Genomic DNA, 12,931 nt, shown 5'->3' on the forward strand with positions numbered 1-12,931 from the left:
AGCTCTAAAGCTTAAATTAAACAGTGTATGAAACACTATATATAGAAGACGGGTCTAGGTCATTAACATTCCATAACGAACTAGACACCGACTTCGTTACAATACATTTAACGAAATAACTTAACGAATCACCCCCTGATTCATTAAACATCCTTAACGAATTAGGAGGGAACATAACTTAAGTCTAGTTCGTTAAACATCCTTAACGAACTAGATGACTTTCTTAACGAACTACTTTAATAACTTAATAATTATTACATTAAATAAAAGATAAATACATTAACGATAATTACAAAGACTCGAGACACAAAACCGTGTACTAACAGACACCCCCTCGTCTTGAGCTCTTTGTCTTTTAAATTACTTAGCGTCTTGTCTGCCAATCTCTGCAGCTGTGAATACCATGCTCATGACACACCCTAACAACGCGTTGAAATTGCATTGCTAGGTCATAGTCTTCATGACGCTCTATCAATATTTTATTCTTAAATACCACATCATTGTCGGTCTCTGTCAAATTCACGAGCCAAATCGGATCGATGATATTTATCAGTTCGGTCTTTAAACCTTTACCCAACACAATAACAGCCTCGCCAGTCTTGTTGTCGTAGTACCAGCAGTTGAAGGATAAGTACATGTGTTGATTCAGAATCTTCACCGGCACTCGTTTCATGGTCTTTGGCGGCTTTACCTTAAGAACCAGCTTTCTCCAACCTGTTCTTGGATCGATCTCATCGATGCGCTTGCGGATGGGAATTTGTGGCTTACAAAAATTTAAAACCGTTGTTCACCTCGAACAACAAGTGTTGGTGAAACCAACTTGCTTGGTGGTTCCCACCACGATTAATGAACGGACGATACGCAAGAGTATGTACATCCCATATTGGCAAAGAGAGGACATTAGACATCTTTTCATAGTACTGAACGCCCTTCTCCCATTTGATAATACTTACTTTTAAATCAGAATCAAAAAGCCAAGAAATAATATCACCTTGCACTTTAGACACTGCCTTGAAAGATGTCATCTGATTTGCTTTGGCACGTGCGATGGCTTCTACCTTCAATTCATGATCAACGTATTGATGTGCATCAATAATCTTACGAGCCCTCTTGTCTTGATGATCAAACCTACTATGAATATCAGCAACAGAAGGATCGGGATTGGAATCAAATCTCGTATCAACGACGTTCTTTCCCTTGGAATTTTTCTCCAAAAGATCTTCTACTGCTTTGACCGTTTCCTCAGTAACTATTGGAGCACCCTGATCAACATTGCTGTGTTGAAACAGATCAGGGTATTCCTCAGCAGTCATGTCCTCGATCTCCACTTCCTCATCCTCATAAATAAAAGCCGTATTCATCTCAACGGTCGGATCATTTAAGATCTCATCATCGTTCACAACCTCTACATCCTCCTCAGTTTCTAACATGGTTAACTCGTCATCATTCAAACCAAGCAAGATCGAAATCTGCTCTCGTGTTAGGGACCTTTCAACAAACTGTCCAACCTCAATCTCATTGGCATTCACAATGCTTCTAACCATCCCTTTATCGTCAAAAAAATGAATGTATCGGCCTCGATCATCTCAATTGGTTTAGCACCCGTATAATCATGATAAGTAATAATCTGCTTCCCTGAATTGTCAGCAGCACTTGTACCCACACCAGAGGACGAGTCGTGAGCTTGTTGCGGCTCACTTCCTCCAGCACCCGAAGCATCTGGATCTTCTTCATAATTCTTAAGCTTCTTAAGTTCATCATCCTTACATGTAAGTTGCAGAATAATTTCCTCTAGCTCTTTTATTTTCACCCCCTGAGACTCAACAATCTCACGAAGGGTCTTTGTTTCCTTTTGACAAGAGGATACATAACTTAGCAGCTTCTTTTGATTTTCCAGCATGCGTTCTTGATTCATTCGATCAGCGGACATTTGATTTTCATACAAATGAAGTAGACTCAACACCATACCCATTTGCTGATCATGAGTCATAGCATGGAACGAAGCAGGGACAGGTTGAACAGGACCTTGAGTTCGGTTAAGCCTCAAAAATGAAAAGTCCATAGGTGGTGGAGGCATCATCATCGGTGTAGGAGAAACCACTGACGTGGTAGTTGAAGGCCTTGGTATTGTAGATAAAACCGAATGAGGAATCATACCAAGCCTTGGATTCGTCGTAAGTGTGGTCGTCAATGTAAGCTCTGGGGTGCTAGTAGTAAGTGGCACCACCGGTCGTTGAGGAGTAGATGGCCTTGGAGGTTGAACTCCAAATGAGATGCCAGCGCCAGCCGACACTCGACGCATAGACGATCCTTCTTTCACTAACCCTTTCCCTTTCCATTTGTGATGAGCAGCTATAGCACCAGCTAACGCTGCTTCAACCTCAGCAGGTCGCAAAATAGGAACATTACCAGCACCAACATTACCACCATCATGACCACCATCACCACCATTACCACCATCATCATCATTACCTTCGTTCCCACCTTCTCCTTCCTCACGCTCGGAATCCGAATCATCGTGGATTCAGCTATCATTGTCAGGACATACATAATCTGGGTTCACCAGAAGACTAATCAAACGTTTGGTTTGGGGTGTCTCTTTCTGATAGATCTTCATCCGTCGTACAGTATCGGCAGACATATGTTCCAATGATAACACATCATCCACCAATGTTTGATCAATAACAAGATTAGGAATCAAATCTTCAATAATCAACTGAAGAAATCGAGGATACATTAAAAAATTCTTTTGTTGAACCGTCTGAAGGCATTGTTCCTTAAGATGATAAAAGATCATTTCTGAGAAGTTGAACGGCTTGTTCAGGATCAACGCGAAAAATGCCTATTATAGCATAATCCGGCATTCATCGAAGCCACCTTTTCGTCCTCCTAAGCAATGGATTAGTACATGCAATAAATACTTGTACGTTGGGCATAATCCATTCTTGTTATACATGGATGCTTCAATGTCACCACCATAGAATACTCTTCAAAACAAACCCTTGATCAAATTTTTATCAAACTCGCACGGATGATCAATAGTATCTTCAAAACGAAGCACACGTCGGATCACATCAGTATCAATAATGATAGGCGTTTTGTTGATTGTAGCTTCAATATGGTTTTCAACTTCAACATACTTGGCCGTGTTCCAGAATTGACGTATAATACTTGTAGGAATACCGTATGCCCGAGACACATAATTAGGTTAATGTGGCTAGTCATGTTTGATCCAAGTCGGGTCATACCCAATAACGAGTTAGACACACACCAATTAAGTATTTGTTAAGATAAGATCTATATGACAAATACAGAACACGACACATTCAGAAAATCGGGTTTCTGAATACTTACTTGAAAGTGTTAAATAAATTAATTGGTTAATTTATTTATACAAATAATTATTATTGGAATGATTATTTAACTATATGTTCTTTTATAAAATGGTTTATAAAAGATGGGGTGTTTATATATTTTATAATGTATAAAATAAATAAAATAAAAAAAAAAATAATAATAATAATAATATTGGGGCCGGTTTTGGGTGGGCCCCACACCCCAAGCTTTTGGTCAAAGTTGGTAAAGGATGGATGAAGGTTGAGTATAATTCACTTGACTAAAAACCTAACATGTGAATTGGTTGAGATATGATCTCAATATATACATCAACATACTTTCAAGTAATGGGTTAACAAAACACCTTTCTTTCTTTCTTTTCTTGGTTATTGTTTTACGGCCAAGGAAGAAAAGGAAGGTTCGGGTCTCGGTTTTTCGTGTTCTAGCTTCCTAACATAGCTCGGTGTGTGTTGGAGGCTCGGGGTACATTCCGTTTGAGGATTTTCCTTTGAAAATCTAGCATCATCATCATCATCTTCTTCAACCATCTACTAAACTCTTAAAGGGTTAAGAATGTAAGTGTTTATAGCTTTGATAGTTTAGCTTTTCCGTATCATTTGATCCTTACTTCGGGTTTCTAATAAATAGATTATTGGTAATCTTAATACTTGAATGAACTAGGTTGTTCATGAACATATCTTATATAAACTTGTAAGATATACATATATAAACATATGGATAGATATGTTTAGTTTGTAAATATCACGCTTCCGCCTTAATTGTGACTAGTTAAATGGTTAACTAAGTGTTAATTATCCATAGAAACCCAACAAATGGCATCAAGAGCCGGGATACGGGAAACTAAGCTTCGGGTTTTCGGTTTTATATTTTTCCCCTTGAAAGATTTTATACAAAAATAAACATGCATAATTTTTTTGTATTTAATCTTGTTATTATTTTGGTTTTGTTCAAAAAAAAAAATATATATATAAAACCGGGTTAATGGGCCGAAACCCAATTCGGGTGAAATTGGGCCGAAGCCCACTTGTTTTAGTTAATGGGCTAACCGGGAAAAAAAAAAAAGGGAAAGAGTAAATGGGCCGAAGCCCATTTTTGGTTAAATGGGCCGAAGCCCATGAAACTTTCTATTGGGCCGAAGCCCATGTGTTTTGGACATATGGGCCGAAGCCCATAAACATGTTATTGGGTCAAGCCCAAATGGGTTGGGCTAGGCCCGATAAGGTCAAGGGGTTTTGGAACGGGTTCCTAAAACATAACGGGTTATGTTTGTTAAAACTAGACCGAGCCGTAGACCAAAGTGGATGTTTGTTTGTGGTTGATGTTGTGATTGTTGTTAATTATTCAAAGTTTCGGTTTGTAATAATTAATTAGGGGCTATTTTGTAATTATTTATTCATATGGGTATGTAATAAATAGGTTATTTGTAATATCTTTATTTTATAGAAAAAATGTATTAGGACATTTGATTTTGTAAAATTAAAGAAGATTGCAAAATTGGAAATTTGGGCCTAATTGGGCCGGGTATGGTGATAATGGGTCTCACAAGCCCATTAAAGGGATTCAAGCCCAAAAGGACCTAAGCCCACCAATTAAGCCCAAATGGAAGCTTATGGAAGCTAAGGCCCAAGTTCAAGCCCAATGGATCACAACGGGGTTGAAGAAGATGCTCGAAGCATTTGGATGCGGGATCGAGTGGGAGCTACAACATCCATGTGTCATGTGTCCCTTAGGATTGGACCTAAGACACACACTTGTTTCGGCTAACAAGTGTGGTCTAAAATTAGTGGCTCGTGTCTAGTATAATTATGTATGCTTGTTAATTGATTGTTTGATTGTGTGGTTGTTAGATATTAGGATATCAACTTCGTCACTTAGAATTAATTAACAAAGCATAAAACGGGTTCTAATAATTATCGGTAATTACGTGACACATAGTTTAATAAAATGGATTTATTAACTAGCCGTCTCACGCCCATAATAAAATGGTTTTATTATAAATTAGAATTTTGAAAAATGGTTTCAAAATAATCATGTTACTAAATGCATGTTAGAACATGATTTAAAGTTTTATAACTAGAATTATTAAAACTAAAAATCCCTTTTTGAAATTAAGGATAACAAGTTAAACACCATCCTTTTGTATTAACGCTTAACATATTAGTAAGCTCTTAGTGGGAAAAAGGTCACCTAACCGCGTAGAGTAAATTAATATGTTGAGGTAATATTGGCATATAAATGGGAAAAAGGTCACCTAACCGTTTGCATGTTAATATTACAAGTTGATACAAGTAGGACGACTTAAATTAGAACCATGTGAAGAGGGTCACCCAAGCATGGGGTCTAATAGGTGTTGATGGGATAAACATGCCGACACGAAATATGATTTCGAACCGGTCCCATAAACTCTAGAAGTTGCAAAAGGGTTTGCAATTGTTATGAATAACTACCTTGATAAATCGACAATGGGAAAAAGGTCACCTAACCGGAGTCGGGTTTATCGTTGGATTCTAGATTTTAATTATTAATTATATTTGGTATATATATAAAAGGGTATTAATAATTAAAAAGGTAAAACACTAAAATGAACTTAATTAAAATTCTGCAGATGGCCGCACACGTCGACGACAACATAATCCCTAACGTCCAAAATGTCTCTCTCCGATCTATTCTCGCTAAAGACCGTCTTAACCACAATAACTTTTCGGATTGGTTCCGAAATTTAAGGATTGTTCTAAAACAAGAAAAATTATATCATGTTTTGGAAACACCTATCCCCGAAGAACCGGAAGAGGGTAGTGAGGTCGAATATATGAATTGGGTCAAACTTACGGAAGATTCCATTCAAGTGTCATGCCTCATGTTGGCGACTATGGTTCCCGAAATCCAAAAGGATTTCGAAAACCATAATGCGTACGACATGATTACTCAACTTAAGGAAATGTTCCTTAAGCAATCGAGGGTTGAAAGGTTCGAAACGGTTCGAGCCTTGCATGCATGTAGAATGGATGATAATCAACCAGTTTCAACTTATGTACTTAAGATGAAAAGTTACATTGATCGCCTCGCCAAGCTCAATTGTCCCATCTCAAAAGAGTTAGCAACGGATTTGATCCTTAACTCTTTGTCGAAAAGGTTCGACACATTCGTGTTAAATTATAACATGAACGGGTGGGACAAAAACATTGGAGAACTTCACTCGATGCTTAAAACAGCCGAGGCGAGTATGGGTAAAAGGGTTTTACCCATGTTTGCGATCAATGAAGGCAGATCCAAGAATCGATCTCAACCCAATCCTAAGGCTAAGGTAGCAAAAAGAAAGGGTCCACCTCTGCATCTTAAGGGTAAGGGCAAATCACCGGTTATGGCAAAGAAACAAAAGGTTATGGAACCGAAGGGTCATAAGGATGATCCTTGTTTTGGTTGTGGGGAGACTGGACACTGGAAACGCAATTGTCCGGTCTACCTAAAAGAGCTAAAAGACAAGAGGAATGTGGCGCATACCTCGGGTAATGTCTTTATGATTAATGTTGAGCTAAATCTTATTTCTTCTAACACATGGGTATTGGATACCGGATGTGGAACTCATATTTGCAATTGGTTGCAGGGGTTCAAAAGGAATGAAGACTTAAAGAAGGGCGAAGTGAATCTTTTCATGGGCAACGGTGCAAGGGTGCACGTAGTCGCTAGAGGAGACTTCACTTTATCGCTTCCAAGTGGTTTGGAAGTTGTTTTGAGAAATGTTTTGTATGCTCCTAGTTTGACTAGGAACATTATTTCTGTGCACCTTCTTAGACAATGTAACTTTGACTTTAAATTTGTAAAATCAGAAATGCATGTATCATCTAATGGTATCTTTTATTTTAAAGCTGTACCAAACAACGGTATTTATGAATTGGTTCATGACAATACCTTAAATAGCTCATTATATCAAACTTCCACTAAAAGACTCAAAAAGGATTTGAGTGATTCCTACATTTGGCATTGTCGTCTTGGACACATAAACAAGAATCGTGTAAATACTCTCCAAAAGAATGGTCTTTTGAAAACAAATGAGTTAGGTTCGTTTGATGAGTGTGAATCTTGTATTCAAGGCAAGATGACCAAAGAGCCTTTCAAAGGTACAAATGAAAGGGCTAAGGACTTGTTGGGTATCATACATACGGATGTATGCGGACCTCTCAAGCCCACTAGTAGGAATAGTGAAAGGTACTTCATTACCTTTACCGACGATTTTAGTCGATATGGGTATGTGTATCTAATGAAACACAAACATGAAGCCTTTGAAATGTTCAAGGAATTTCAAAATGAAGTACAAAATCAGCTCGACCGAACAATCAAGGTACTCCGCTCCGATAGAGGAGGCGAATACCTAAGTGATGCTTTTCAAAGTCATCTTAGAGATTGTGGAATTATTTCACAGCTCACTCCTCCTGGTACTCCTCAACATAACGGAGTATCCGAGAGGAGGAATCGAACACTGTTGGACATGGTTCGATCAATGATGGCACGAAGCTCACTACCGCCATCATTTTGGGGATATGCGCTACTTACAGCGGCTCGTATTTTGAATATGGCCCCGACCAAAAAGGTGGATCGAATACCCTATGAAGTGTGGCATGGAAAGGTTCCATCCTTTTCATATTTAAGGGTATGGGGATGCATAGTTTATGTTAAACGTGACACCCCAAATAAGCTTGAGGCTCGATCCATCAGGTGTATCTTCATAGGATACCCAAAGGATGATATAGGATATATATTCTATGATCCTAGTGAACAAAAGGTATTTGTTTCACGCAAAGGATACTTCTTAGAAACTAAGTTCCTTATGGAAGGACCTAGTGAAAAGAGAGTGGAACTTGAAGAGATTCAAGAATCACTGGATGATACACAGTTGGTCGATACTAGCTTTCAACACGAGGATGTTGAAGGTGATCAAATGGTTGATCATACACACGTTGCTCGCAGATCTAATAGGATTAGTCGACCTCCCAAGAAATATGGGTTTCTTGTGGATGATTGCTACTTGGTCGATTCGGATGAACCGATCTCCTACAAAGATGCTATGTCACAACCTGATTGTGACAAGTGGCTTGAAGCCATGAGCGCCGAGATGCAATCCATGCACGATAACCAAGTTTGGGAATTGGTTGATCGTCCACTTAACTCCAAAATGGTTGGATGTAAGTGGGTCTTCAAGAAGAAGACCGATATGCATGGAAATTTAGATACTTACAAAGCTCGACTTGTCGCAAAAGGTTTCACGCAAACTCAAGGGATTGATTATGATGAAACCTTCTCGCCGGTTGCGATGCTTAAGTCGATCAGGATATTATTTGCCATTGCAGCTCATTTTGATTATGAGATATGGCAAATGGATGTCAAGACCGCTTTTCTAAATGGATATCTTGAGGAAGATGTCCATATGGTTCAGCCTGAAGGTTTTGTCGATCCATCTAATCCTGATAAAGTATGTAAGTTAAGGAAATCAATCTACGGGTTGAAACAAGCATCACGAATGTGGAATCATCGTTTTAATGAAGAAATCAAAGCGTTTGGTTTCGTCCAAAACGGTGATGAGGCGTGTGTGTATAAATGGGCTAGTGGGAGTATAATCATGTTCCTTATTTTGTATGTCGATGATATACTTTTATTTGGAAATGATATACCAAGTATGGAAAGCGTTAAAACGTGGTTAAGTAGTCGTTTCTCAATTAAGGATCTTGGAGAAGCGACATATATCTTGGGAATAAAGGTCTATAGGGATAGAAAAAGGAAATTGATCGGACTTAATCAAAGTGCATACATTGATAAAATCCTAAAAAGGTTCAGGATGGAAAACTCTAAGAAAGGTTTGGTACCTATTCCTAGAGGAACCGTGTTAAGCTCATCCCAAAGTCCTAGCTCTAAGGAAGAGCAGGATAGGATGAAGCATGTTCCTTATGCTTCGGCAATAGGATCTATTATGTATGCAATGATGTGCACTAGACCGGACGTCTCGTATGCTTTAAGCATAACGAGTAGATACCAGCACAACCCAGGTGACAGTCATTGGATGGCTGTCAAGAATATATTAAAGTACCTTAGAAGGACTAAGGATATGTTTTTAATATATGGGTCTGGTGAGGAGGAACTCGTCGTAAAGGGTTACGTGGATGCGAGTTTCCAAACTGACCGAGATGATTCTCGATCACAGTCGGGATATGTCTTCATTTTGAATGGAGGCGCTGTCTCTTGGAAGAGTTCGAAGCAGGATGTTGTCGCGTTATCCACTACAGAATCTGAGTACATCGCCGCTTCAATGGCAGCCCAAGAGGCTGCATGGATGAAAAAGTTCATCATGGATCTAGGGATTATCTCTACCATTCAGGAGCCCCTAGAGATATTCTGTGACAATGAAGGTGCTATTGCACAGATCAAGGAGCCTCGTGCTCATCAGAAAACGAGGCACATTGAGCGCAGATTCAACTACATAAGGGATGAAGTTGAAAAGAGAAAGATATGTATTCATAAAGTTCATACCGATCAAAATATTGCGGACCCACTCACGAAGCTCCTCGATAGGCCAAAGCATGAGGGTCATGTTTGTGCATTAGGACTTCGGTATTCTAGTGAGTGGATTTAATCTGTATTTAGTGTTTGTATAAGAACGAATGTAATGGGTATCTCATGAAAATTAATTATGTTTTAATTATTCAATGAGTTATGTTCTATATTTGCATGTTTAATCCATGAATGACTTATGTTGTTCTAAACGTCCGTAGTCGATCATACTTGTGGGAACAAGTATGAAGTTAAGACTATTATGAACCCGGATTGGTTGATATTCATGTGATGAATATAGGGCATAGGTTTGCCACCAAGGTTCATAGATATTTGTGGGATACAAATATTGGACATGATCCGCTCTCAAGGATCACTGCATGGAGTTAGTGCAATTGATCATAAGTAATCCTTGAGTAAAGGCGAGTATCATTGTGTCCTTTGACCTGAGATGCATATCGGATCTGGTTTTTCATCAAGTCTGATATCTTGACTCTATTCTTTGTTTTTCGGTAACACGATGACGTTTAAGAAAGAGCTCAGATATCATATGAGATGTCAACGAGGATGTATGCAGTCAAGATGGGATTTGTTCCTCTTATGTGTTGAGAGTTTAGATGTCTAAGGCCTAAGAAGTTAAATCATTGAGAGAATGATCACTCTGTGTCTCTTCGATTTGACAGGACATCTAGAAACAAAGGGATATAATGATATGACTTACCTATATCATATCAAGTATGGACTTGAAGGGGATGATGTTATTGAATGGCACTTAGTCAAACACACTAGGGGTGGTGACCTGTTGTTAGGCGGTATTCACCATTAGCATTAACTTCCTATGAGTCTCGTGCAAGTGGGAGATTGTAGGAATACCGTATGCCCGAGACACATAATTAGGTTAATGTGGCTAGTCATGTTTGATCCAAGTCGGGTCATACCCAATAACAAGTTAGACACACACCAATTAAGTATTTGTTAAGATAAGATCTATATGACAAATACAGAACACGACACATTCAGAAAATCGGGTTTCTGAATACTTACTTGAAAGTGTTAAATAAATTAATTGGTTAATTTATTTATACAAATAATTATTATTGGAATGATTATTTAACTATATGTTCTTTTATAAAATGGTTTATAAAAGATGGGGTGTGTATATATTTTATAATGTATAAAATAAATAAAATAAAAAAAAAATAATAATAATAATAATATTGGGGCCGGTTTTGGGTGGGCCCCACACCCCAAGCTTTTGGTCAAAGTTGGTAAAGGATGGATGAAGGTTGAGTATAATTCACTTGACTAAAAACCTAACATGTGAATTGGTTGAGATATGATCTCAATATATACATCAACATACTTTCAAGTAATGGGTTAACAAAACACCTTTCTTTCTTTCTTTTCTTGGTTATTGTTTTACGGCCAAGGAAGAAAAGGAAGGTTCGGGTCTCGGTTTTTCGTGTTCTAGCTTCCTAACATAGCTCGGTGTGTGTTGGAGGCTCGGGGTACATTCCGTTTGAGGATTTTCCTTTGAAAATCTAGCATCATCATCATCATCTTCTTCAACCATCTACTAAACTCTTAAAGGGTTAAGAATGTAAGTGTTTATAGCTTTGATAGTTTAGCTTTTCCGTATCATTTGATCCTTACTTCGGGTTTCTAATAAATAGATTATTGGTAATCTTAATACTTGAATGAACTAGGTTGTTCATGAACATATCTTATATAAACTTGTAAGATATACATATATAAACATATGGATAGATATGTTTAGTTTGTAAATATCACGCTTCCGCCTTAATTGTGACTAGTTAAATGGTTAACTAAGTGTTAATTATCCATAGAAACCCAACAATACTTAGATAAACTTTCGGCCGAGCAGTCACAGCAAAGTGTATAGTCGGAACGTCGAATGAACGTGAATAAGGGACCAAATAAGTTTTCATCAGCAAAGTTCGTACCGAAAAAAGCACAGACGTTATGCCTAGTGTCGTACTGAAGTAATGGTAACTCTTATTCTTGATGTTGCTGTTGATCAGCATCTGGAGGATTTTGTTCCATGTTATAGGCCATTTTACTATGAAAATAAACCAAGAATTAGTGATAAATAATAATAATAGAACACATAAAATTAATATTTATATAAATAATATTTGTAAATCTTAAATAAATTTAAAATTAAAATTCATTTAATTAAAGTGTCATTCGATAAGCAGATTGATTCGTTATATTGATTGTTGAGTTGTTATAACGAAATATCTGCTTCGCTATAAGGTAAATAGATAATGAATGAGGACTAGCGAATTACTCTGAAGCGTTAACGAACTAATATCTAGTTCGTTATAAATAACAAATACTAATCTGATTCATTATAAATAATGATTTGTTGTCCTGCTTCGTATAAATTACATAACGAATTGGGCACGAATTAGTTCCAATTCGTTAAGCATAACGAATGGCCAATCAGGCTTAATATTTGACTCAATTGGTCAAGGTCAAAATTACCAAGAACCATAAAAGTCAAACATGTAATCGGAAATTGAAACGACTCTAATCAGCAACATAAATCCAAATCAATGATCACAAAGGATCTCGGAATCACGTTATGATTACAATGGTATCAATATGATGGTCCAAAATATGGTATAAATCGAGTAAATGTAGGTTTATAAAAACCTTTCAAAACTCGGTCACAAAATCATATAATAAACCTATCAAACCAGTGTCAAATTTTACGAAACTCACGAAGGTATGATCGTCTATACCTTAGGATCACAAAAATATAAGCAAAACACTGAAATTCGAAGGTCGAAGATTCTTGAAAATTTGAGTAGAGTAACAGTATTCAATGAAGAAGAAAATGAATAGTGTGAAACGAATCGTTTCACGAATCCCTATATACATCTAACACTCCACAGTTCTCAATGTAACGAATCGTCTGATTCGTTTGAATTTTGAAATAACGAATCAGTCGATTCGTTATCATAAGTTAACACGTGGCTTTAACGAATTTGCATGTGATTCATTAGAA

This window comes from Bidens hawaiensis, unplaced genomic scaffold (assembly GCF_021521415.1).
Source record: "Bidens hawaiensis isolate Kalapana, Puna unplaced genomic scaffold, B.hawaiensis_p1.1 tig00029292_1, whole genome shotgun sequence".
Taxonomy (NCBI): domain Eukaryota; kingdom Viridiplantae; phylum Streptophyta; class Magnoliopsida; order Asterales; family Asteraceae; genus Bidens; species Bidens hawaiensis.